The sequence below is a fragment of the Balaenoptera ricei genome, chromosome 6, assembly GCF_028023285.1.
Source record: "Balaenoptera ricei isolate mBalRic1 chromosome 6, mBalRic1.hap2, whole genome shotgun sequence".
In the NCBI taxonomy this organism is placed as follows: Eukaryota; Metazoa; Chordata; class Mammalia; order Artiodactyla; family Balaenopteridae; genus Balaenoptera; species Balaenoptera ricei.
The window spans coordinates 108,440,336-108,464,465 of record NC_082644.1 but is presented as its reverse complement, the minus strand read 5'-3'; the positions used below and the strand labels follow the sequence as shown (position 1 = coordinate 108,464,465).

Here is a 24,130-nt window from a genome sequence, read left to right as displayed (position 1 = left end):
AGGACTTTTCCAGGCTGAGAAGAAGGGAAAGAGCTATGGTAGTGGAGGGAATAGCATTGTGCGAAGACGAAGTGGAGCACGTTGTATGTGGAGGCTGATTAGGGAGGGAAGCCCCACCCTACACTGTGAGGGTCTTATGCATTCAGTGCACAAGAAATAGAAATATACAGGTCATAGCTGTGACTTAAGTCACCAAGAAGTGATGAGCTTACAAACATTTAGCAAATAAGACACACCCGCATTAATATGAATTCACATGATGAAGACCTGTGATGGCGGAGAAGACCTACGGGTGATGGGAATTTGCTCTGAGCCTTAGCAAATTACTGAAGAGAGGGAGGAAAGTCATTCCAAGTGGGAGTTAGAGCGTGGGCAAAGGGCCGGAGGTTGGGAGACATGGGGAAGTGCCAGTTTGGCTGCAGTGGAGTTTTGCTTGGGGGTTAAGAGGAGATTAGGCAGCATGGAACCAGACCACTGGGGATCTCAGGTGCCAGGTGAAAATACTTGGACTTGATCTGGGTTGCACTCTGAGCTGTACAGAGGCCAGAGCTCTTGAGAGCCTAAGGGTTGCGAGTATAAGAGGGTCATCATTTTTCGCCTCAAGGAGGCAGGAGGCTGGATCAGAGGACCTCTCGAAGTTTCTTCCAAACACAGTGCTGTGTGGTAGTCATAAGACAGAGAGAGGGAAACAAAAACCAGGGACCTTGGCCTGAATTTCTGTCCTTTATAAATCTCCTCCGTTTCCGGGCATCATCTCTCTGTCCCACAGATTAATCTTCTCTGGCTTCCTGCAGGAACAGAAGGACCTATTGACCTCATCCTGTTCTCCAGGCTGTGAGTGAGAAATGGGGTATTCAGACTGGCAAAGGCCTCGGTGTGGGCAGAGGGCAGCTGAGCCTGAGGCATGAGCCCCCAGGGGAGAGCAAAGAAAGCAGGTGAATGATGCTGTTCCAGAAGGGCTGCGCCCCAGGACTGTCCCAAGTGTCCACGCCAGACTAGGAAGTTATGGACTTTTTGCATGAACGTCTTTGACCTAAGATTGGTAAATGTTGGAGGAGATCGCAAACTCTTATCAGATCACTAACTCTTACCAGATCACTTCCCAATGCAAATGGTAACCTGAGTTCAAGGCGATTTTCATGGGATTCTTCTCTCTTTGTTCTTTCTTTCATGACATTGGTGGCTCAGATGTGAGGCCCTGCGGTTGAGTAGAAGGAGCAGGTGCTTTAAACAGGAAATCCTGTGCTCTGGCTTCAGCCTGTGGGTGCTCTGTGCCTCAGTTTCCTCATCTGTGAAATGGGAATAAGAATAGTGCCCGCCTTAGACGGCTATAGTGAGTATTAAAGTTCTTAGAATCTGACCAGGCACATGGTAAGCACAGAAGAAATGATAACTCTTATTACTGATTTCATTAGTTATTAGAAAAAGAGGATACAAATGCCTGTCACCCAGGGTTGCTGTGATCATCACATTCATTCATTCATTTGTTCAACGAATATACACAGAGCACCCATTAGGTGGCAGGCAGTGTACTGAGCACAGGGAGATGTGTTATAGAACAAAATGACACAGTTCCTCACTCCAGAGCTGACAGACTGGTGGGGGAGATGGATATTAAATGTGCAGCACAAGCATAAATGTACTGCTCGGTGTGGGCAGAGGGCAGCTGAGCCTGAGGCATGAGCCCACAGGGGAGAGCAAAGGAAGCAGGTCGATGATGCTGGTCCAGAAGGGCTGTCCCCCAAGACTGTCCCAAGTGTCCACACCAGATTAGGAAGTAATGGCCTGTCCTTTACTGTGAAGGAGAAGGGGGATGCTATAGAGAGATTAAGGGGAGCGGGGGGTCCCTGCGGTAGGGTGGTCACAGAAGTTTCTCTGGGGATGCAGCTTCTGAGCTCTCGCGTGAAGGATGGGTAAGGGTAAGTGTTCCTGGTACTGCTGGAAACACACACGCGAAGACTCTAAGGGGAAACAGGGTGTGGCACATTGGAGGAGGTGAATGAGGTGGTGAGGTTATCAGGGATCAGATGTGACAGAGGCTGAGGTTTACTCTGAGTATAAACTGCAAAAGCAGTGGAGGTAAATGATTTTGTAAACAGTAAAATCCATGCACCTCTAACTTCCTATATTTTCCAGCATAAAATGGTAGGAGTTGGAATTCATAGCATGGAGGTCAGTTGAGGAAGGACTTTTAGCCTCTTTGCTTTTACAGTTGACACTCAGAATGAAACAATTGCCTAAACACTACAAATACTACACGACAAAATCTGTGTGTGGTTCTAATTCCCAAAGTGGTGCTTGGAGACCTGCCACTGAATCTCGTCTTTTGGATGTGCATTAGCTCTTTTGAACCCCAGTTTCCTGCTCTGCAATAATGGGGGTGTTTCCTCTTCTTTGTTTAATGGGGTTGTTCTCTGAGAAGGTTGTTCTGAAAGCTCCAATAAATATTGGTTCCCCTTTCCTCTTCTTTCCTCTGTGGCTTAAGCCTCCCTGTCTGGCGCATCTGATGGCAGTCTGCATTGGAGGGAGGCGTTAAACATTCATGGCTGGCTTCTCATCAATGTGTCCTGCCCACCACCCAATCTTGGAGGAGCTATTGGGGTGTGACCACTCTAGAAATCGCCCCTTTCTTAAAGGTGCCACCCTGACTGCCCCCATCCAGTCCTAAAATCCATCAAATTCACACACCATTGCTGTGGAGGTTAAGTTCCTTCTTTTAATTCTGATCAAGTGAGCAAAAGGGAAAACAAGGAGGGATCCATCAGAACGCCTCATGAAAAATATGTATGTTCTTTAAAGGAAAACGGCATACAAATGGGATATATATTTTTTCCAAAAGGGAAGAAAAAAACACGTAGGCTTTTAAACAGAAGACTTTAAGCAGGGAGTGAGAGAGGAAAAATATGTCTCTTAAATGCATTCAGTGCCATTGCCACAAGGCTGCCAAGCTAGGATTGTTTATTAGAAGATAAGATAGTGAAAAATGTATTTTGCAGAAAGAAAATAGTAAAGTCAGGTCTGAGGCAGATAAGAAGCCAAATTTCTATTTTATGCTCAATTGAGTGACTCAGTTACATTATCTGTGAAGCAGGGGTGAAATAACACACTTCGGAAATGAGGCTTGGGTTGCGCTGGGTCTCCTCCCAGCCTTGGCCAAGCTGATCCCAGACCAGCTGGGACGCTGCCTTCTCCGAGCAGAGTATTTGCAGGCTGGGGATGAGGGGGAGAAAGGTTCTGATCTTTCTCTTCGGCTCCTTCCTTTCTCCATCTTGTTATACAAGCGCTTCATTTCGGCTTCATGCCTCCTCTCCTGATGCCGAAGGTGGGAAAATAAAAACACACATGCGTATAAGATGAAGCGATGCAAAGGCCAGCAGATGTTGGAGCTAGAAAGAGCATCGCTGGAGATCGGCGGGGCTCGGGGATACGGATCCTGGCCTGTGGTCAGTCAGTGCTTTATTTGGCAAGCACAAACACGTCGCTTGAATGCTTTGTAAGTGGGATGCTGTTCTCCGGTTTGCCAAAGATCTCACTTCTCCCTTTTTTTTTAATGGCAGGAAAGTTTATTTATTTATTTATTTATCTTTAACTGAAGTATAGTTAATTTACAATGTGTTAGTAATTCAGTTATTCATATATGTTTATATATATATATATATATATTTTTATATTCTTTTCCATTATAGTTTACTACAAGATATTGAATATAGTTCCCTGTGCTATATAGTAGGACCTTGTTTATCTGTTTTATATATAATAGTTTGTATCTGCTACTCCCAAACTGCTAATTTATCACTCCCCCGACCCCTTCCACTTTGGTAACTATAAGTTTGTTTTCTATGTCTGTGATTCTCGGTAAGTAAGTTCATTTGTATTAATTTTTAGATTCCACATATAAGTGATATCATGTGGTATTCATTTGACTATCCATGTGGACAAAAGTCAGCCTTGACCCTTCTTTTGCACAACATATACAAAAGTTAATTTGAGATAGAGTATGGCCCTATGTGAGAAAGGTAAAACAATAGAACTTCTAGAAGAAAATATAGGGGAATATCTTCAGGACTTTAGCATAGGTAAAGAATTCTTAAACAGGACATACAAAATCACTAACCATAAAAGAAAAGAATGAGAAACAGAACATCACTGAAATTAAAACCATTTGTTTATTGAAAGACAACAACAAGAGAGTGAAAGAAAAGCCACAGACCAGGAGAAGATAGTTACAATACATATAGCTGACAAAGGGCTCATATTAGAAATATATAAAGAACGATTAATCAATAGAAAAAGACCACCCAATTAAAAACTGGCAAAGACTTGAACAAACAAAAGACTGGCACAAAAGAGATATCACATGGCCAAAAGACATCTGAAAACTCCTCAACATATTATCCACTAAGAAAATATAAATTAAACTAATAGGAGATGTTACCCCAGGCCTAGTAAAAAGGGTACAATTAAAAGGCCTGAGGGTACTAAGTGTTGTCAAGGATATGAAGCAACTGGGACTCATACATTGCTGTCTTATACTTCCTCATCATTATATCTTTTAAGTCTTTTGATGGCAGAAGCCATGTCTGATTCAATATTCAGATACCTCCCACCTCCTCATCTGCCCTTTGCCAATAATAAGTGTTCAAGTCTTTGGAATTCACATTCCAGGTGAGAAGCTATCAGCCCAGCAAAAGGTAGTGACCATGATGAAAACAATAGAGAAGATCCAAACAATCTCCCAGTGTGGGAGTACAGGGAGGTGGATGGGTCAGGCCACCTGCCTGCCTGCCTTCCCCCAGGCTGGGGTGCAGCCGTTATCACACGGGCTTCCATGGCCCAGGGAAGCAGCACAGCATCGTGGACTCCTCTGGGCTCTGGAGTATCTGGAGTATGCTGGATAGTATGCCAGTTCTGCCATTTATGGGCTGTGTGACCTTGAAGCAAATGACTCAACCTCTCTGGGCCTTGGTTTCCTCATTTACAAAACAGAGATGGTAATGGTATCTACCCTATAGGATTGTAGTGAGGATAAGTGAGATGCTAGAAGCAAAACACCTGGCCCACAGGAAGTGCTCAGTAACTAGGCCATCCTTTTTCTTTTTTTGGCTTCATGAAGTTCTCTGCAGAGACTTTCACATGTTGTATGACAATAATCCATTTCAGGAACATTTGTGAATTTCCTCTGTATCTCCTGGAAATCTCTTTTGTTCACATTTAAACTTGACCCTCAATAAAAGTGCTGACCAGCCTTGTCCAAGACCTCTGCACTTTGTGGCCCGTGGATTTGAAGGCCCTCCTCTTGGGAAAGGTGGAGCTACGGGTACCCCTTGGAGGGGCCAGTACATCAATGGCTGTCATTGCCCCAGCGCCTGTGGCACTCAGGTATGAGGAGACGGTGGTCAGGAAGGAAGCCTCAGAAAGGCAGCCTGGAACCTGCATCATCACCGCTCCTGGGGAAGAGGCAGACATGCTCTGGAACAGTTATGGGGCGGGCCCCTGCTGAGCATATGCTGGGACTGTTTATGCCTTGTAGATAAAAGAGCCTGGAGTAAATGTTTACAGTCTGGGAGCCCGGCTGATGCACTGATGGACTGAGAAATTGTGCATGCATGTATGTGTGTGTGTGTGTGTGTGTGTGTGTGTGTGTGTGTGTGTGTGCAAGAGAGAGAGAGATAGAGAGAGAGAGAAGAGGGAATTTTACCTCCTTCCTCTGCCTGGGGGAGAGCTGCCAGGTGAAGTAGAAAGAACCATCCAGTGGGTTCCCATCAGGTGCCCTCTGTCTGACCCCTGCCCTGTCACTTTCCTGGTTTACCATGTAGGAGGCAAAGACACAGACACTCCCTGAGGCTACCTCAGGGGAGACAGGTTTATTGTCTGGGTGAACATGTTGCAGTAAAGAGGGATGGACACCCCCCTACTGGGGGAATCCAAGAATAGGAAAAACTAGAACTCACAGAAGCCCAAACTGGATGGTGACTCAGAATCCAAAGAAGTTCTGGGACCTTTGACAATAGGATTCCTAGATTTGATTAAGCCTGCAGACTCCGGGGTCAGACTGCTGGGGTTAGAAACTGGGTTCCAGGATGTATGAGCTCGAACAAGATACCCAACCTCTCTAAAACCTTTCATTTCATCTGCAAGATCAGAGTAATAATACTACCTCCTTCAGAATATTGTTGGGTAGGATAATGCACATAGAACGTGCATCCATCCATTCTGTTCATAGCTTACTTTGTAAAAATCCTACCGTGGTTGCTCATTGCCCTTAGAATAGCATCTAAATTTTAGCCCCATCCCGAAGGCAGTATGTGACCTGGACTTTGTCTTCTTTCCGATTTCCTCTACCCCTTCCCCCTGCCCTCCCCGCCCCCACTCACTGCCCACCCCCATCCTTTTCCACCTTCCTGGCTGTTTTTCTGATCCTTCAGCACACCAAGCACTTATGATTCCTTCCACCTAGAATGGAATGGTCTCCTGCCGGATCCTTACTCATCTGGGTTCTTTTTATTCTTTAAGCCTCAACTTACATATTCCCTCTCGGAGCCTCCACTTCCCTCTCTCCCTTAATCTAAAGAAGCCCCACTCCTTCACATGATCTAATCATCCTGTTTCACTGCTACCAATGGTCTTATTATGACTCCACATCTTTGTGCTTGTCTGTTTCTAAGTTTGCTGACTGCTTTCCTTCCTGGAAAATAACGTTCTTAAGAATAGGGGCCTTGCTTGCCCTGCTCCCAGTCTATCCCCAAAGCTTCGAAAATTGCCTGGCACACAGTAGGTGCTCGATACATATTTGTCAGAAAAATGAACAGATGAATGGATGGATGAAGAAATAAAGATGGTAGAGTGTGCCAGCAGGATAATGACAGAAAGCTGTCATTTAAGTCCCTTCTAGTCCAATGGTTTCTCACTTCCATAGTTTGTTTAGCTCAGTGGTTTGTAAGAGGGTGGCAGCCCCTTCCCCAAAGGGCAATTTGAAAATGGGGGACGTTTTGCAGACATACTGACCGGAGAACTAAGGGCGTCAGGCATCAAGGGGTAGAGCTGGCCAGGCTAAACACCCTGCAAGATACAGAAGAGTCGGATTCAATAATGCACAGTTGTGGCTTCCCTGGTGGCACAGTGGTTGAGAATCTGCCTGCCAATGCAGGGGACACGGGTTCGAGCCCTGGTCTGGGAAGATCCCACATGTCGCAGAGCAACTGGGCCCGTGAGCCATAACTACTGAGCCTGCGCGTCTGGAGCCTGTGCTCCACAACAAGAGAGGCCGCAACAGTGAGAGGCCCGTGCACCGCGATGAAGAGTGGCCCCCGCTCGCCGCAACTAGAGAAAGCCCTCGCACAGAAACGAAGACCCAACACAGCCAAAAATAAATAAATAAATAAATAAATTTATAAAAAAAATAAAACATAAAAAAAATAATGCACAGTCCCCTTCACCCCACCCTGCAAATAGCATTCCACTTGAGGACCGATGACTGAGTCTAATCATCCGATTTTATAGTGGTTGGAAGCTGGGGTTTGTAGGTATTTCAAAGCTCCTAGCCCCTCCTGTTGCAGCTGGGGCCTGTGGAATAGACTTACAGCTTCATCGAAGCAAACCTCAAACTGGCTCAGAGACAGTTAAACCCGGCTGAGATAGCAGCTATTTGGCTTGTGAGCTTTTCTTTTCAGTGACTAATAGGTAAGAGGGACAGGAGTGCTCTTGGCCTGTGGAGGATGCAGCATATACGACGTCTCTGAGGCCCCTTCCTGTGATTTCTGAGTATGAGCAATAGGATATTTGGAGGAGATAGAAGTGTCTGACCAGCTAATAACAACCAGACTCCAGCACCAGGATGGGAGGGAGTGGGGAGGGGCGGGGTGAGAGGGGCGGGGAGAGTGCAGCTTTCCTGGAGACAGAGAGGCACGGGGAGGGAGTCACACGTGTGTGCTCGAGCACACGCAGGTCAGGCACACAAGCAATCCAGACACTCAGAGATGCAGTGTGACCACTCACACACACTCACCTGGGACACAGCCTACAGACGCTGAACACATCAGGACACACCATATTTTAACCTGCAGGACACAGACTACACACAGCGGCTCGCACACTCACTATATATATACACATACATATATATTCTTACCCAGAACACACCCTCGCTGCATACACAGCAGGTCCACATACAACACACCGCCTTCAACACTGAGACACACCCATACGGCAAAGGCGTACAGAACACACCTCACACAACAGCTCATGCAATGGATGGGCACACATACGTAACACACACAGCACATGCACACAACTCACTCCTACAGACAATGCTCATTCACACATCATCTCCACAAGTCACCACCATACACAAATACATACTGACACACACAGTCACACGTAATACTTAGAGATGTATGCATGTAAATGCAGGTCCACTTAGCACAGGCATAAACACAGGCACCACCCATGCACACACACACATACACACATGCATACACTCCATAAATACACACACACTATGGAGGTACACATGTAAGGCACAACACACACACGCACACATGTGTATATCTTAGAGATATACAACCCTAAGACACAAACACCACATGAGACCTATACTGTACCTATGTGTGTATTTACCCTTTGCTAACAACTACGTTTTAAAATTAACTCTCAGACACATGCTCCAACGACAACAACCGATCAACACAATATACAACATTTACTTTGAAGCTGTCAGATTGAAAAAACAATCATGTACAGAAAAGTAATATGTCATTTGACACTCTCTCACTTTTGTGGATACTAATGTTTGTGATAATCATCCTTATAAAAGGCGGAAAATCAGCCCTAGCACAGCGGAGATGGGGCTTGTTCATCTGATCTTCTCCGGCTACAGGATGGGGAGAGCAGGAAGGAGAAGAGGAGGGGCCCAGGACCCCTAAGAGGCCAGGGCAACTCTGGCCTTGGGAGCAGGACACCTGGGTTATGGCTCTGCAATCTGGTGCTGTCCTACTGTGCGACCTGGGACATGTTGTTTCCCATTTCTGAGCCTCAGTTTCTTCACCTATAAAATGGGTATGAACCTACCTCAAAGGGTTAAGTCGGATAAAATCTAGGGTATAATCCAAATGTGAATTGTGGACTTGACCGCTTCATATTCCTAAGAGAAGATGAACAGGCCTGTGACAAGCTAACAAAAGCATCAATTTTCAGTTCTATCCTCCTCATTTTGTCTTTTCTCCCAAAGGAACTCCTGCATGGCGTAAGTAATTAGTCTATCTGGGCTTGTCCACAGAGAAAAGCTATATCTCGTTTTTTTATCTTTATTGAGTCTTTATTAAGTGCCAAGTGATGTACCTGTATTATCTAACTTAATCCTCAAAACGACCTCTTGAAGTCGTTCTGTTATTACCCTCATTTTACAGATGAAGAAATAGAGGCACAGTTTGGTCAAGAGAATTGCCCGACATCTCACCAGCTGATGAGTTTGGGAGCCAGGGTTCAAACCCACTCTGCTGTGATGTAGAGAGCTATCCCCCTCCACACGCCCCACCAAAGCTGGACACAAAGGTTCTGTTGAGTTGGCAGGTGAAACCAGCTTGAAGTCAGAACTGAGGAGGATTCTAAGAAGCCCCCCCTTATGCTGGCTCACCCAGGCTATAACTTCCAGGCTCATCCAGGGGATAACTTACCTCTCACTCAACACAAAGTCACTATGCAAGTTCATTGCACACTTTCGACCCTCTTAAGCCCCACCTCCTCCATCTATAAACCCTTACCCTTCTCGATGGTCGTGGAATAGTCAACATATGCCATCAAAAGAACACTGGGCAGTAGGTCTTTCTCCAGTTATGCCCTTGTGCCCACTCTCCACTACCTGTGATTGGTAACTTTGGGTTGATCAATATACAGTGTTTCTATAAGTGACACTGGAGGCCCATGTGGGCCTTAGGACTTTCTTTTAGGCATTTAATATTGCCTTTTGTATATACTACACTGCAGCGTGGCTGGTGATTGAGAAATGAGAGTTTAGAATCAGCCTCCTTGGGTTCAAATCCTGGTTCTGTTACTCTGTGTAACCTTGAATATATTCCTTTATTTTATTTATTTATTTATTTATTTTATTTATTTTTGGCTGCATCGGGTCTTAGTTGCCGCATGCGGCGTCTTTGTTTAGGCACGCGGGATCTTTCGCTGTGGCGTGGGCTCTTCGTTGTGGTGTGTGGGGCTTTTTTTCTCTTTCTAGTTGTGGCTTGCAGGCTCCAGGGCGCGTGAGCTCTGTAGTTTGCGGCGAGCGGGTTCAGTAGTTGTGGCACACGGGCTTAGTTGCCCCTCGGCATGTGGGATCTTAGCTCCCTTACCAGGGATCAAATCCTCGTCCCCTGCATTGGAAGGTGGATTCTTTACCACTGGACCACCAGGGAAGTCCCTACGTAACCTTGAATATATTTCTTAACTTTCCTGAATCTCAGTTCTTTCTCTGTAAATTGGGCTTTAATCCCAGTACACAGACTTCATGGGGTTGTTCTGTGGTCTCAGTGAGTGAATATTTGTGGAGGGTTTAGAACAGGACCCGGCAAATAAACATTAATCATCATCGTCGTCCGTCTAGGCCTACAGCTCCTTATACTGTCTCAGTTAACTACGCTCTTCGCTCTTTCTTTTATATTTCAGCTGGTTCAAGCTAGAGCCCCTCCTCTGGGTGAGCCTTTCTCCAGCCACCTTTGTCTTCTTGATCACCATCCCTGACATCTCATTTCCTGAAAATAACAGAAGGTCTCCGGCGCACCTTGACTTTCTCTGCCTCCTCAAGATTCAGTGCAAGCTCTTCTCTATGGAACTGCCTTGGCTCCTTTTCATTGAGGGTAAATCAGTGGACCCAAATCCAGACGTTAGAGGTGCACAGTTCCCTACCTCTGCTGGTGGGCAGGTGACACCACAGGTGGCGTGGTTAATTTGAGTGACAAGGGGCACTGGAGCCTTTTGGTAACTTGAACACATGCTGCTGTTTCCCATTTAACGTACTTCCTGAAGCTCTTTCCCACCTGCTCCAACCGGAGAGCTTCGATTTCCATTCTCCTTGCTTTTCCTGAGTTACCACTCTCTCCTTCCTTTCATTTACAAAATCCTCCCACCAACTATGCATGCTACATTTTGTCACAACAAGCCTTGTGTTTAAATTACTGTGTAATCCAAAGATTTAGAAACTTTTATTTCTTTCTTTGATAACATTAGATCTTCTCCATGCATACATCTTTGGTACAAAATTCACTGTTCTCCTAGTCATCCGCTGTACTTTCCCAGTGTTCAGAGGGAAATAACGTGGTTTGGTAAGAATAAGTGGGTAGCACCCCCGTGGGAACAAATTCAGGTCATGTGTGTTTGTGTATGCATGTGTGTGTATGCATTTATGGGTCCAGACCAGTCCAGTACAGGTAACTTAATGTGGTTCATCCTCAGAGGTTTTGTCTCCCACCAGGAGACTACTCAAATGTTCAAGAATATGGGGTTTCCAGCTTCATAAGTAGATTGTCCACTCTTGAACTTAATTCTTCTCTTTCCTATATTTTTGACATTGGTTCCACAGCTCATGTCTTTGTCACAGGACCTCTAAGGCTGAACTCCAACTTCTTCGAAACCCTGTACACATGCAGACACTCATTGTCTCTTTTTACCATTCTAACACCACCTAAGGTCAGTTGAGAATATTAGAAAATCTAAACAAACTGATATCAAGGATTATTAAAAATAGACATCATACTTGATGCTAGAGAATGTCACTGTCTTTCTCTAAGTCTTACTTTCTTTATCTGTGAAATGGGTACAGTCTTTAACATGATCAGACATTGTGAGGATGGAAAGGATCTGGGTCAGGATATATATATGTCTGAGGTCATATTTCTGAGGCTGGAACTGAGAATGAGCTGGGCTTTGGACAGCATAGGAAGTTTAGAACTGTATTCTACAGATGATGGATAATAAGGTATGCTAGCTTATGAATACTTTCATTCCATATTTACTCACTGGAAAGATAAAGGTGAGTAAGATAAACAAGGTCCCTGTACTTTTGGAGCTGAGACTGTTTAATGTACAGCAAACATTAATCATATAATCACACAAATAAATATAATTTGGTAGAATTTAAGAGAGGAAGGGCAATGTAGACTGGGGGGTGGGGAGATGGGGAAGATTTCCTTGAAGGAGCAACACTTGAGCTGAGATGTGAAGGTAGGTATGTGAAGAGGTGGAGGATCATTCCAGGAAGAGCAAACAGCATCTACAAAAGTCTTCATGAGGTGACAGGGGGCGTGGCCCATTCATAAAGAGGGCCAGGATGATTGGAGCCTATGGCAGAGGTAACACGTTGAATGAGATAAGGCTGGAGAGGCGGGCGGGCTTAGGCCAGGCAGGACCTTATAAGACACTGCAAAATTTTGGTCTTTCTTTTGAGAGCAATGGGACACATTTGGAGAGTTTTTAAGCAGGGGAATGGCAAGCTTACATTTGCTTTAAAAGGATCTCTTTTGCTGGTGAGAATGGATTGGAGCAGGGAGAGAAGGGAAGATGGAGATTGGCTAGGAGGTGACTGCAGTAGTCCAGGTGAGAGATGGATGGATAAGGTTCCACCTAGGGCCATATGGTAGGGCTGGAAAGAAGTGGGTGGATTCAGCAGACATTTAGGAGATAAAATTGTCAGTGTTGGATTAGACACTGAGGGTGGTGGTGAAGGGGAGGAAGGCATGGAGGATGACCCCCCAAGTTTCCTACTTGCCAGAAGGGTAGTGGCGGTGTTCATGGACACTTTAATGATAGAGAGGGAATGGCATCTACCAGTCTTGTTGACATAGACTTTTCTTGTTCTGTGGTTGTCCTGCGGGATCCATCATATCTCTCCACTTCTATCTTTTCTTCTTTCTAGTGTCCTCTGTACTTCTGGGCTCATAGGAGGGCCTCTAGCAAGGACATAGAATTGTAGAGTAAGAGGCACCTTGGAAACCAACCATTCCAGCACCCTCACTTCACAGAGACAACGAATGAAGCAGCCACAGGGCTGGGCTTACAAACCCGTCCAACTGCTAGTCCTGGGTCCCTTCAATTGCCTCTGATGCTATGTATCCCTTGACTAGATGATTAGAACCCTCTTGTTAAAAAACCCTCAGTACTTGTTGTATACCAATTAAAGGTCTTATTCTTTGACCAAGCCTTCAGTCCTGGGATTCAAATTGGTTGTGAGGATTAACTGAGTTAAGACAGATGAAACACTTAGAAAGTTTCTGCCAAAGACAAAGCACTGCTTTTGGAATGCTCCAACTCTATATGCCCTGTAACAGAGACCCCCAGTATCCATTCACCACTCTTTGCTTTTAATTATTTCTTTTCGACCACCCTTCCTGCCAAGTTCTGTAGAGCAGCAGTCCCCAACTTTTTTTGGTACCAGGGACCATTTTCGTGGAAGACAACTTTTCCAAAGACCAGGGGTGGGGATGCTTTCGGGATGATTCAAGAACATTCCATTTATTGTGCACTTTATTTCTAATATTATTACATCAGCTCCACCTCAGATCTTCAGGCATTAGACCCCAGCGTAGAGCACATGGCTGCCCAGCTAGATACTACATTTCCCAGCTTCCCTTGCAGGTGTGTGATCATGTGACTCAGTTCAGGCCAATGGAGGGTGAGTGGAAGTAAGGTGAGTGCCGTTCCCATTTCTAGTAAATTCCAGGCCATTCCTACAAGGCAAACCTGCCTTCCCTGGGCTCCATGTCTCCATTTCCTTCTGGCTCAGAAATGGCAACATCTGGGGCAGCTTCCTTGGACTAAGGATGGAGCCTCCATGTTGAGGATAACAGCAAACCCATCGCCCTGGGTCACGGGATAACCACGTGTATTAGAGCTGCCCCTCCCCTTAATTCCTGCAGCCCTGGGACACTCACCATCGATCACTCATGTGAGAGAGAAACAAACTCTGATCTTATTTAAGCCCCTGCACTTTGGAAGGTCTCTTTGTAACTGCAGCTTAATCTGAACCCAACCAATACAGGCCAAGGTACCTTTCCCACCTCTCTCCATGACTGCCTTTCACTTACTCTATACTTTAGCTACTATCACACTAATGTTATTGCCACTTCTGTAGCATCAGCTTTTCCCCCTCCAGTTCTTTGCTCAGGCTGTTTCTACAACTGGAGTGGCCCTTATGAATGTCCAGAGTGTTGCTTAGTGAAAAGCATACAGACATTGAAACTGACAGGTTTGCGTTTGAATCCGGGCTCTGGCACTTTCCAGTTTGTGACTTTAAGTCTTTTCCACTCCCTGAATCTCAACTTCCTCATCTGCAAAATGGGTCTAGTGATACCTGTCTACCTCGTGGGAATGTTTCTGATGATTAATGGGAAGCGTAAGCACAATGCCTAGTTCACAAAAAAGCTCGAGATTACTATTGCTATTGTCACCTAGCTGTCAAGTCCCAGCTAGGATGTCATTCATTCCAGAGTTTTCCAAATTTCCTTCATGATAAATTCTGGGGTGTTTTTAAACATGCAGCTTCCCCAGCTCATTCTCCAGCCCTTCCCTAGAAATAGGACATGGGCTATGGCTGATGAACTTTTATTTAACACGATCCCCAAGTGATTCTTACCATCAGGGAAGTTAGGGAAACACAGACCCTGTTTGCTCAGCTGGAAGCAGCTGTCTCTTTCTCCTTTGATCTAGCTGAGAACTCTTTGTATTCTTTTTAATCCATTTCTACTTTGCATTATTATTATTTTTGTAATGTACATGTTTTTATCTCCACTAATGATAGCCAACACTTCTAGAGCCCTCGTTAGATGCCAGACATGATGTGAAGTACTTTACATACATTATCTTACCTAATCCCCTATCCACCCTTTCATCAGCTGCTGATGAAGAAATTAATAGCAGATATTCTATATTGTGCCTTTAAAATGCACCATGCCTGAAGCTAGGCACCTCTCGCACATTATTTTTTCTTTTCCACACAGCAGCACTCTGGGACAGGAATTAGGATCCCTATTTTAAAGGAGAGGTAGCTAGGTTCAGAGAGGCAAAGCGACTTGTCTAAGGACGCTCAGCCTGGGTGGGGTGGTGGGGGAGAAAGAGTGAAGGAGCTGATCAAAGGTAGATGGAGAGAGCAGTATAAAACTCCCAATGTCTGCAGGGAGAACGTAACTTCTGCAAGCTGACGCCACTCATGATAACTTCATAGATGGTCGGTCCTTACCCAGAGGCAGTAACCAAAGAGAGATAATTTACTGCCTGTCTTTTTGCATCACTGGAGGTGCCGACAGCTGTGGCACCCATCTGGGCACCTGGGGAGAGGAATGGGAGAAGGGAAGGAAGCACCTACGTACTCTTCATCAGTGTCGAATTTAGGAAAAAAATAAGAATGGCCTCTCATGCTGGGCATGGGTCAGGATTGACCCCCAATAAAAGTTGTGGATGCCTTTAGGGGCCTGAATGTATTTGGAAAATCTTCATATGATTATAATGGTTTCTAGTTAACAAAGCTTTTATTAATCAAATATTTACTGATCACATAAAGAGATGAATTTTGTGCAGATTCTACTCTCAAGGAACAAGGGAGAAGAATTAACCATCACTCCCTTTTCAGTTAAAGAAAGTAAAAGAAAAAACAAACAAAAATTTGTTTGGTCCATGGCACAAGTGCATATGAATGGCAGCTTTCTGCTCTGAACCCCGTTGTACACACTAAGACCTTGACTTTCCCTTCCACACTCTACTTCCTCTTCATTGGGTCCCCCAGCAGAGGTTTGAGCCTTCGTCTGCCCCTGACCCCTAGGGACCAGCCCTCCTTTTGAGGGAAGCAGAATTGCTGCAGGATGATTCCATACTGTAAAGAAATGCAATCTAAAACTATCAATGTATTCAGAATGTGGAATTTGTCACTCCTTGTCACTCCTTGTCACTCCTTGTCACTCCTGTATGAGCGAAGACAGTAATTGATCAGCGGCAAGCTTCTCTTTAAAAACACTTCACACCCTAAAAGATACTCATCATTTACATAAGAACCAGCACTTTGGAGTTTCTGAGCACTTGGTACCCTTTATCCCATTGAGCCACCCAGAAGTCTAAGGAGATGGTTCAGGAGAGAGAGACTGAGAGGTTTGGTACCTTCCCCAGCATCTCTTGGAGTCTGGGAGTTCATTGCTTCATCTGCCAGCCAAGCTGCTACTCTAATCAAATCACCCTTCAGATTTCTGTTTGCTTGACTGAAAACCCTCATTTCTCATAGGAATATTTTCCCCTGCCTTCAATCATCTCTGATGTGGGGTAGAAATGCAGCTATATTAAAGAATGATTCCATCAAATCCGGAGCAGAAGCCTAGCAAGAGATGAAGTGTTTCTGGTTGAGAGCTCCTCATTCTTCCGAGTTAGTGCCAAGTCCAAGAGGCTTCCTGTACCATAATCGAGGAGAAGAAATCTCCAAAAGAGTCCTCTGAGGTGACCAAGCTCCAGACTGTTCTGATAACTAGAGTCACCAGGTAGAACCACTGACTTCTCAGCAAGCAGCTCACGTTCAAGTTAAACAGATGGTGGGTATGTTTGGAAATAGATCTTTCCAGGATTTTCCCCGCAACCAGATCCTAAGAGCCAAGCAGACAGCTGAGTCATTATCTCATCAACTTGGCCTGCATAGACTGCCAATCTGGGGAACTCAGGATTAGGATCCAAGTCATGTCTAATAGACCAGAGGGTCAAGAAAAGTCTGGAAGATATAGGGCATCAAAGATAATGAGGTTAGCTATGTCAGGACACTTCAGACTTGGGACAGTGAGAGGGCAAGGATGTGTATTCCTACTCTGCTATGGGGATTTCACCTTTTGTTCTGTTTTGTTTGCCTGATGGATGGAGAGAAATGGCAGGTTTGCCTCAGGATCAGCTCATGAGAGCACCATGGAGATTCAGGGAGCTACCCTGTAATATTTCATCCTCTTTTGTTTTTATTGATCTATCATGATCCTGCTTCCCTCTCAAACAGATGCAGCCCAGATTTCTCCCTGACCCACTGCATTTCATTGAATAGGTTCTCCCGTGGGGTCCCAGCATTTCTAATACCCGAACAGGATCAGGTCTCAGGAACAGATTTTGTCCAAAAAAATCAGAGTAGGAAAAGCTTTTACAAATATTTGGTGTAGGCAGGGCATCCAGATCTCAGAGTTACCAGGACAAAGTTTACATCTGTGGTCCTGGTGTGATTATTATTAGCATCCCCTTTCACTCTCAGAAGTGTTCCTGTTAGAATCATAGATTTTGGGTCACTGTATTGATAGGGAAATGTGAGTGCAGAGAAGGTTAAGTGTCCTGCTCAAGTCACAGGGCGGGGTGGTAATGGAGCTGGGGTGGGGACCAGCTCTCCCTCCCAGACCAAGGCTGTCCCCTGCACCCTTCCTTAGGCATTCATTTATTTACGCATCACCTCATTCCAGAGAGGATTTGAGGCAGTCACTCCCCGACAAAGTTTAATACCTTGTCATTACCATTTACCACCTTCGAATCATAGAAGTTTAGAGCTTCCCCTCATAAAACCAACTTGGAAGTGTGGTAAGCTTGTATATCAGCAACATACATTAATTCTGACCTCTCTGGGGATTTAAAAGTTTTTCCGGAGAAGTCATTCTTTATTCTGGAGTTTTACAATGACTTTGGTCAGAAGCAATAATGCTCTTAGCTGGATTCTAGCTGTTGGAAGGTGATTCAGAGGGATCTGAAACACCAGTTAGGAGCACAAGATAAGGAATTGGAATTTTCTCAGGTAAATCCCAGCCTTACCATTTATAAGGTGTGTTCCCTGGAGCAAGTTTCATTGCCTCTCTGAGCCTTGACTTTGCTGTCTGCAAAATGGGGTGTCTAATAACAGCCGGGTTCTAGGAGTTAAATATTTTGTAAGATTATCTCTTTTAATCCTTACAACAACCCAGTGAGAGAGACACCATTAGGATCCCAAGTTTATAGACAAGCGAACCGAGGCTCAGACTGGTTAAGTAACTTGCTCAAAGTCACACAGCAAGAAGGTGGCAGAGGCGGGATTAAATCCAGGTAGTTGTGCCTAGGGCCATTGATGTCCACTCTCCCCCACAGGGTTACACTGAACTGGTTACTCTGAAATGACACCAACAACAGTCATGACTAGTGTTTATTGAACACTTACTCTGCACTATGCACTATGCTAATCACTTTATATGCACTAACCTATGTAATCCTCACACTAAATCTATGAGACATCTATCTTCTAGTGTATGATAGGTACTCAATACAGAGAAATTCTTTTGATTTTGCCTACATTTTCCATTTATAGGGGGAAACTGAGGCCCAGAGTGGGCAAGTGATCTAATTTCCCAAAATCATACAGTAAGGAATCAAACCTGGGATCAGAAGCCAGTTCTTAGCTCCACCAGGGTGACACAAGGGTGACAGCTGAGAGCTGCTCTCAGTGGGAGATGGGTGGCAGAGGGGTCCCAGGAGGTGGCGTGGCCTCCACTTCCAGCCTTCTTTGGCACCCATCACCCCTCCCAGGGGCCTCACCCCTCCCCCTCGTGCCTCTCTTTCTGGCCATTCCTGCCCTTTATAGCTCCCCAGGCAGACCACACACCTCCACATCTCCAGCCTCAGTTCACTCTGTGCTCTCAGCCTGGAGGGCCGTTTCTGGTTCTGTTCCCATGGGGAACTCTTGTTCTTCCTTCCAGAGTCAACATATCTGCACAACCTCTTCTGACTCATTGCTGCTCCTGCCTTCCCACCCCAGGCAGAATGAATACCTCCTTTGTACAACTCTGCAGTATCAATATCCCACTTAGAGCGAAGTGGTTAAGCCGGGTGTGAGTCTGGTTCTCTCTCACTGGATGAGACATTTAACTGCTCTGTGCCTCAGTTTTCTCATCCATGTAAAGGGGACACTAGTAGTGTCTTCCTCCTTTGGTTTTATGAGGATTAAAGAAACACTCTGTTTAAAGTGCCTGGAACATAGTAAATGCACAAGAAGCTGGAGAGGCTGTTGCTAGTTTCCGTGTCCATCTCATCGACCAGGCAGTGAACTCATTCTAGGCTAGAGAATAAACCTGTTCCCCCTTTGTCCTCAGTATTTAATATTATTCCAACCTAGCACATGGAAGCTACCTGTGAAGGTGAATATGGATTTGATTTCCACCCAGAAGTGTCTGCCTCTCAACTGCTAATGGGGCTGGTACAGAATGTCTTTCCCAGGGGAACCGAATAGATGACATTCATTCATTCATATATTCATCCACTTATTCAGTACATGTTCATTGAGTGTCTACTATTTGCCTGACACTCTTCTAGGCACTGAGGATACAGTGGTGGCAAACAAGACCACTGAGGCCCTGCTCTTAAGCTTATGGTCTGTTGAGAGAAAGCAGACATAAACATCCGTATATCTGTTAGCCAAACCACCTCCAAAAGTTAATGACTTAAAATGACACCCATTTATTTAGCTCACAATTCTCTGGGTTGGCTGGGCAGTTCTGGTCTACGCATGCTCAGCTGACCTCTGCTGAGCTTGCTTATACATCTGCGACCAGCTGGCTGGTTGGTTGGCAGCTGGATGATCCAGTATGGCACCACACGTGTCTGACAATTTGCAGGATGTTCCCTGGGAGTAGAGGTGACTGCTCCAAACGTCTCTCATCCTCCAGCAGGCTAGCCCGGCTTCTAGGGATCACGTGGTCTCCAAGGCGGCAAGAAAGAGCAAGCTCCAACGTGCAGACGCTGTTTAAATCTCTGTTGCATCAAGTCTGCTGTTGTCCTTTGGCCAAAGAGAGTCTTATGGCCAAACTCAGCATCCATGTGGCAAGGGACTACCAGTGCCTTGGATACAGGGAGGGGAAGAATTTGCGTCCATTTTTGCAATCGTACTAATGACATCGTCGGAGAAATTCCCTAGAATCTGTCACTTCTCTCTATTGCTACCACCACCTCCACTGGGGCCCAAGACGCCATCTTCTCTTGTCCGGCCCCCTCTTTCCTTCCCTACTTTGATCCAGCCTATTCCCTACTCAGTGGCCAGAGTAACTTACAAACCACAAAACTTATTTGTCACCCTTCCTCTTAAAACCCTTTGGTAGCTCCCTTGTCCTGAGAATAAAAACCAAGAGCCTTACCGTGGCTGCAAGACCCTGCATGACCTTACTCTGCCTGCATCACCAGGCGCTCTCCCTTCCCAGTCATTCTCTGGCCATCCAGGAACCCTGATGTCCTGCCAGCTCTTAAAACACTGGTGCTCCCTCTGGCCCCGGGGCTTTGCTCATGCTGTTCCTTTAACCTGGAGGACTTTTCCTCCCTCCTCACCTGGCTGACCCCTATTCATCATCCTTCAGGTCCCAGAGCTAATGCCCCCTCTTCGGAAGTCTCCCTGACCCTAACTGGGTCAAGTCCTAGTTACAGGCTTTCCTAGTCCCATATACTTTTCCTCTGGAACAGATGCTCCAGATTATAATTATGAATGTGGGTGTTTATTTGGTCATGTCTATCTCCTTCACTAGACTTTAAGCTCCAGGGGTGACATAGTATCTGTTTTGCTTGTCCTGGAATCCCTGGCACCTAGCCCAGGACGCAGCACACAGTAGGTGCTCACTTAATGGCCATTTAATGACGAACACTTAGGCACCTCACACATCGACTCTCTCATCTCTTCTCGCCTCTCCTCTGTGCTTGGGTGGAATTTGTCAGCAAGAGAGCCGAGAATTTGTCCTGAATTTTAAATAACATTTGATTCCAAAATGGGGAGATTTAGCAGACAAAGCTCTTTCCTTCATCTTTTTTTTCTTTTTTTTTAAACTAAGGCTGAGATACTGTTCACCCTCTGGGGACACTTCCACCCCCCCGGCCCCCGCCCCTGCCAAATGGGCACTGTGAACTGCGCTCTCGGAAATCTCGTGAAAAGGGCAGGGTATTGGAATTTGAGACAAAGGGAAGAAAAATGAGCTGGCTTGAAAAGTCTGCCGGCATCGTAATGAGCGAGATTATTCTGGGAAATGCAGGAGTCTGCTGTAAAGGCCCTGGTAAGAGGCAGTTTATAACCATCCTCGGGTCAGACACGCAGCCCACGCACACACACACACAGACATGGCCACGCGGCCAGCCCGTGGTCAGATGCCTCACTCCAAGACTGGTAGGAAGTCTCAGCATGGCTGGGGCCTCCTCTGATGGGAGAAGGGGCAAGAGGGCTAATTCCTGAGTTGAGGTTACCTGGCGTCACCTGGTACCACCATATTCAAGAATTGGGCTCTAGTTTTCCTGCAGCTCAAACACTTCCAATCTCTGAGCCTACCTTGTGGGAAACAGCGGGGATCAGCTCCATGAAACCTGTGTCCACTGGACTCAGCCTGGAGACTTCGGTATGAGGTTCAGCTCTGCTGCCAACATGCTGGGTGCTCTTGGGCATGCCTTTCTTCCTGCCTCAGTTTCTTCACCTTTAATAATACTTTTATTTTTATCTTCATATTTATTGAATACTAAACTGTATGTCAGTGTTATGGACTGAATGTTTGGTGACCAAGTGTCACCAAAATTCACATGTTGAAGCTCTGACCCCCGGTGCAGCTGTATTTGGAGGTGGGGCCTCTAAGGAAGTCATTAAGGTTAAGTGAGGTGGGAAGAATGGGGTCCTGATCTGATAGGATTAGTGTCCTTATAAAAAGAGAGGGCAGAGTTCACTCTCTCCCTGCCATGTGAGGACAGAAGGGAGAAGGTGGCCATCTGCAAGCCAGGAAGAAAATTCTCACCAGGGCCCGATCCTGCTGGTGCCCTGATCTCAGACCTCCAGCTTCCAGAACCGTGGGAAATAAATTTCTGTTGCTTAAACCCGCCGGTCTGTGGTATCTTGTTCCAGCAGCCTGAGCAGACCGATCCAGCCAGGAGCAAGTGCTTTGAACTTGCTTCATCCTCACGACAACGTTAATGGTAAACATTCTTTTCATTTACAAACACAAACACTGAAGCTCAGAGAGGTTGAAATGGTTGTCCTGGGTCTCATAGCAAGTAAGTGGGAGAGTGCCAAGACTCAAACCCAGGGCTGTATGTCTCCAAAGCCATGGATTGACAGGCAGGCTGTGGGTCCTCTGGTAGGGAGTCCTGACTCATCCTCACGGCTCAGCCTCCTATCCAAATTCAAGCAGAGCAATGGGGACCTTCAGACACATGTCTGGTTCTCATTTAGACCCTGGATGGCTGCCTGGATTATTTCCACGGTCTGGAGATCATACTATCTGTGGATATTTGTCTTATCCCTGTCTTACATATAAGAAAACAGAGGCTCAGAAAAGCGAAGTGAGTTCCTTCAAGGTTTCTTAGGAGAGCCACGATTCAAAACTGTGTTGGTCTCATCCCAACACCCATCCTGTATAATCCACACACTGTGCTGTAGAATTACGTGAGGGTTGAGCTAGGGGTTGTCCAAGGTCCTCCGGGTGACATATATGAGACTGTGAGCACAATGGACTTAACAGTCTAGAACAAGGCTGGACTCTTGGAAATGATGCGGCATCTTCTAGACTCTAGACGAGGGTGAGGCAAGTGAGGCACTCACCCCAGGAGCAAAATTATGGGGACACCCAACAACTCAGTAATTAAGACAAGTCATGTTTAATTCAATATATTTTTTTAAAAAACCAAAGTTAATGCAAAAACCATCCAGATGGTTGAAGACAGAATCAGACACCATACTTGTAAAACTCATCCCCCAGCCTCCCCCGGCCCTGCCCTGCACAGGAGGAAGCCTTTTACTTTGAGGTCTGGTTGCTGATCATGGACTCCTATGGTCTGCAGTGGGAGGGGGTTCCCTGCAGCTACGACCAGAGCACAGACCTCCTGGCTGCAGAGGGCTGGTCTACGGCTGGGCATCGCATAGACCATCATTAGAGGGCAATGGCAAGGAATGAGAAAACATGGAGCTCGGAGACCAAGTGTCGCTCAATTTATACATTTTTTCCTTGGGAAAAATGGATGGATGGGCAAAGATGGCCAGCCTATGGATCTCCTTGGAACACTATGTAAGTCCCCCAGGCCATTAGGGGGAGCCGTACCCCAGTGGGTTTTTTTAACTTCTTAGGGATTTCAGTTCACCTGAGAGGGTTGTAAAAATGTTGAATTTGTTACCTAGAAAAAAAAAAAAATACCCACACTTGACACTTGTTCATGCAAACCAAATTTGCATGAAAGTTCCAGAAATTCAAGGATACCCTGGACCCCAGTAGTGAAATTCCAATAACCCCCATTGAAGGAGATTTAGTGACGTAGAAAGCACACTGTATTTGGACAGAGAAAATCAGAATTCACCAGTTATAATCCAAGCAAGCCTCCTTACTCCCTGAGCCTGTTTCCTCAGCTGGTAAATGGAGGTGTTAGCAATACACCTAGCTGGTAAAATGTTGTGAGGCTCAAACAAGTAAATGAAAGTGAAAGTGCCTTGTAAGCTCTAAAGTGTTTTCTTCCCAGTGGGCTGTCAGTTGGAATGTCATTGTTATCTCTGCTGGTCTTTGAAAACTTGGCCGGCCAGGGAATCTACTGCCCAGGGATGCAGGGGGCAGCTTCTATTCTGATGGGTAAGGGGAGCCGGGCCTGGCTGGCTCGGAGGCCCAGGGCTTGGTCCCCCTTTGCCTGTTCCTGTCCCCCTTCATCGAGCACCCAGAGCCCCTTGGTGAGCTCTTTCATGCAAACATGCACCTCTCTCTGCAGATTAGTCACAGTAGCGGATAAAGAGGGTTGAGTGACTGAGTGAGGCCACAGATGAGCTCCCATTAGTGTAGGCTGCATGTCTCTGGTGGAGGGGTTGGTAAATAGTTGGACTTATCTCTCTCCTCAGCATTTAGCTGATTTCCATAATGAGCTCCATTGAACTGCAAGGCCCCAGAGGTGTCCCCAGGCTTCTGAAATGCACTGTGTTCTGTAAATCTGATTTCTGGAGAGGTGAACACTTGTGTTAACAAAGGGAAAGAACACATCGATGCCAGGCTGTAGCATCTGGGGACACTGAGGCACCTGGAGACTAGGCTGACTCTGGTGGGGACGATGTGGCTGCGGGGCTCTGCAGGGCCCCCCCCCCACAGGCACAAGGTGAGAGGAGCTGAGCTGAGTGCCTGCAGGTGTTGGCCAGACAGAC

At 46.0% G+C, this 24,130-nt stretch overlaps 1 long non-coding RNA gene across 4 annotated transcripts in view; it reads right to left on the bottom strand.

The window, feature by feature from the left end:
• LOC132367953 (uncharacterized) overlaps positions 1-24,130 on the bottom strand; it is a 226,595-nt gene that overhangs the window by 79,979 nt on the left and 122,486 nt on the right. The window contains exon 5 of one of the 4 annotated variants that reach the window (XR_009503885.1): positions 3,049-3,310. The exons of the other annotated variants lie outside the window; for them this stretch is intronic. This is a non-coding gene — a long non-coding RNA (uncharacterized LOC132367953). Of the gene's footprint in view, positions 1-3,048; positions 3,311-24,130 lie in introns of those variants that run through there. 4 annotated transcript variants of the gene reach the window in all.